Here is a 3475-nt window from a genome sequence, read left to right as displayed (position 1 = left end):
GAAGCATTGAAATGCATTAATGTTTCTTTCTAAGAGCTAATTTAAAAAGGCCACTTATATTGTTAACTCCCATTAGTGACTAATTTTACATTATTAGTCATTTTGCAGTAAAAGGAGTGAGTGCAAAGACCTAACAATGGTTGTACAATTGGGGATAAAGTTCAAATCTCCTAACTCTCAGTGCAGCTGACACTAAGGCCTAATAAATGATTTAATTTTATTTGAAGTATAAGCAGATATCTAGCATAAATGTTAGTGATTTTTATCCCCCACATGCTTTCACTGTTAATTAGATTGTCAAAGGTAAACAAAGTTCACTAATTGCATATTTTCTCTAAATTATGAGAATTGAATATTTTTAAATTGAAAAGCTTAAGAAAGATAAATAGCAATACCTTTGCCTTCTTTTGTGCTTCATTAATGTGCGTTGAGTGTATTTGTGTTTTAACAATTGCTGTGGTAATTATTCTGTTTAGTGAACAGTAAATCTTGTGTAAAGAAACAGAAGGATATTAAACTTTGTCATTGCTCTTGCTCAATATAGGCAATATTCTTCTTGAAAATGACTACATAATATACATAAGGCAATATTTGTTCTTTTGATTTTCATCAAATTGGCAGAAGCAAATTTAATAAATTTGGTATTTAAATCTGCAATGAAATTCACAGTTAAGTAATGAAAAATTGAGAAAGTCTTTTCTCTAAGAAACAAGTTAATTGGATCTTACCCTTAATCATCTAATAGCGAAGCATTTGAGACATTCTTGTATATTTCATAAAACATTTTATGAAAGCAAAGGCCAAATGTGAGATAAAATGGAAAGAATGACAAAATATATGAAAAAGAATATTTAAAATGTGTTTTGACCCTTCATTTTTATGAAAATAATAGGTCTTCATGTCTTTTACTTAATTTTATAATTCTGATTTATACCAATGTTTGCCCATCTATGGCTTCTAAGGGGCAAAGTCATCTGTTATTAATTTAGAGTTCTCCGGGTATTATTTAACTAGAGTTTGCAATTAATAACAAGCAGGGAAAAAAAATTCCCCTGGCATTTTACTGATTTTCCTACTACAATGGCAGACATAATTATGTATCCATATTCATTCTTTTTTACAAAAAATGTTTATTTTTCACATGTGTGCAAGCAGAGAGAGAGTGAGACAGAGAATCCAAAGCAGGCTCTACACTGACAGCAGAGAGCCCAGTGTAGGGCTCAAATGAACGAACCATGAGATATGACCTGAGCCAAAGTCGGAGGCTTAACTGACTGAGCCACCCAGGTGTCCCCACCTTCATTCTTAATTTGCTTCCTTTCTTAAGATTAGAGACTGTGGGATAAAAATGTCATTTAACTCGTTAAAATCAACATGTCATCAGGAGACTTACATTCTGAATATTAAAAAAATAAGTGTGGCTATTTCCTATTAAAAATATCATTTAGTTTGGTCTTATGAGTATATATTAGATAATTCAGACAAAAAATTAAGAACGATATCATATACATTCATCTGAGAATAGTTTAATGCACTATATTTTCTTTTGACTTATGCTTTAACATTTACGTATCAATGCAAAACTGGATTCTACTTAGAAGTTAACTTGAAAAAATATTTTAAATATGTCATTTAAATTTTTCCAAGTCATGCCAGCCTGTAAGTATTTCAAAGTCTAAGTAATAGTTCTAGCACAAATATTATTGTCTCTCTGCTCGTTTACTGGTATGGGAAATCAGTCCCATCTGATTTGATTCATCTATTTAGGTTAATCTCCAGTCAATGGAGATTTTCCATGTATGCAAAAAAACCCCAAATCTGGAAACAGTAATCACTTTGCCATGGCTATTTTCTCCTCCCCTTTACTGACTGTATTATTGATGAATTCCAATAAAAATCTACATAAATGCACTTTGCTTCTGTCACTATTTCTGCTGAAAATGGAATCAATGCAGAAGGTGCAGTCTTTTATGATCCCAAATCTCCCTCAGATGCTAGAATGACTCTACAGGACTGAAAGAACTAGAGAGATCACCCCTCATTTTCTCTTTTTTACACATCTTTTGTTTTGAATCTGAGCATGTCCAATTGCATCCTCAGTGTTTCTCCTTTGAAAAATAAGTCCACCAGCCCCTCAGTCTGTCTTAGCCAATTGTTCATCTGATGAGCCTCCCTTCTTCTTTTCTCTACTTTTGTCAACACAGAAAATTCCTCCTCTGACCCCTCATCCATTCATCAAATAAAGCCAAGTATAAGTGGGGTGCCTGGGTGGCTCAGTCAGTTTAGCATCTGACTTCAGCTCAGGTCATGATCTCTCAGTTCATGATCTCTCAGTTCATGAGTTCAAGACCTGAGTCAGGCTCTGTGCTGACAGCTCAGAGCCTGGAGCCTGCTTTGGATTCTGTGTCTCCCTCTCTCTCTGCCCCTCTCCTGCTCACACTCTCTCTCTCAAAAAAATAAATAAACATTAAAAAATAAAAAAGTCAACTACAAATGGCTCATTAAACTCAGATCACCCAAACAGCATAGTTATATAAAATAAAAAGCAAGTGCTCGCTTCAGCAGCCCATATACTAAAGTTGAAACAACATAGAGAAGATTAGCATAGCCCCTGCACAAGATGACATGAAAATCTGTAAAGCATTTCATACTAAAATATAAAAAAATAGTTGAAAAATAAAACATTGATTTATTTTTTATTAAAAAACTCATCTACGGCTTCATGTCTTATCACAACATGACAAGAACTTGGATATTATCACTCCTGAACTTACACCAAGAAAATAAGTTGAATAAGTTGAAATTCAGTGACTTTCTTGGACTCATCAGGAATTTGTGAGTCCCATGGCAAATTACCACTCCAAATTCTGGAGAGATTGCCAGATCTAGAGAATTACATCAGAGATACACTTACCTAGAGCAGAAGCTACTGGAGTCAACAACTGGTAGGACAACTTAAATGGTAACTTTGGTGAATTGCTGAAGGCTGAGGGTTGATTAGCATGAGATGGGGAGACTGCTGGCAGCTACAGTATTAGATGGGCCTCCATAGTTTTGTGGGTTTCACCCTCAGGAACCCACTAAATTTTAATAGTGAAGAGACAAGAAAGATCTCATATTCCTGGCATGGCAGACAAATGTAACCATTTTGAAATACATCTAGATAATTCTACCAAACAAAGGCCTACCCTGCTGGAAAAAAGACTTTATTAGAGCCTTATCCCACCTGGAGGGAGGACAGTTTTACAACTGCAGGTTTACTTAGCCAAACTGTTTCAAATAAGGCAAGAGGAAGCAGAAAGCTAGGAAACATTTGGAAGATCAAGCCAGGAACAAAGTTCTACTAAAACACTGAGATTTAATAATAAGATTACAAATTGCTACCCATTACCTACAATTTACCATCACATCAACAGGGCTCTAGAATAATAACGTTGAATTATAATTCAATATATAATTGTGGCTAAAAGAGCCA

General features: G+C 34.5%; 1 non-coding gene across 1 annotated transcript; it reads left to right on the top strand.

The window, feature by feature from the left end:
- Positions 1 to 2549: 2549 nt before the first annotated feature.
- LOC113601192 (U6 spliceosomal RNA) lies at positions 2550 to 2655 on the top strand. The gene has a single exon (XR_003422347.1). It is a non-coding gene; the product is annotated as a U6 spliceosomal RNA (small nuclear RNA).
- Positions 2656 to 3475: the final 820 nt, after the last annotated feature.

Source organism: Acinonyx jubatus, chromosome A1, assembly GCF_027475565.1.
Source record: "Acinonyx jubatus isolate Ajub_Pintada_27869175 chromosome A1, VMU_Ajub_asm_v1.0, whole genome shotgun sequence".
Taxonomy (NCBI): Eukaryota; Metazoa; Chordata; class Mammalia; order Carnivora; family Felidae; genus Acinonyx; species Acinonyx jubatus.
Note: the sequence above shows the minus strand (reverse complement) of the source record. Positions and strands in the feature narration are given on the sequence as shown.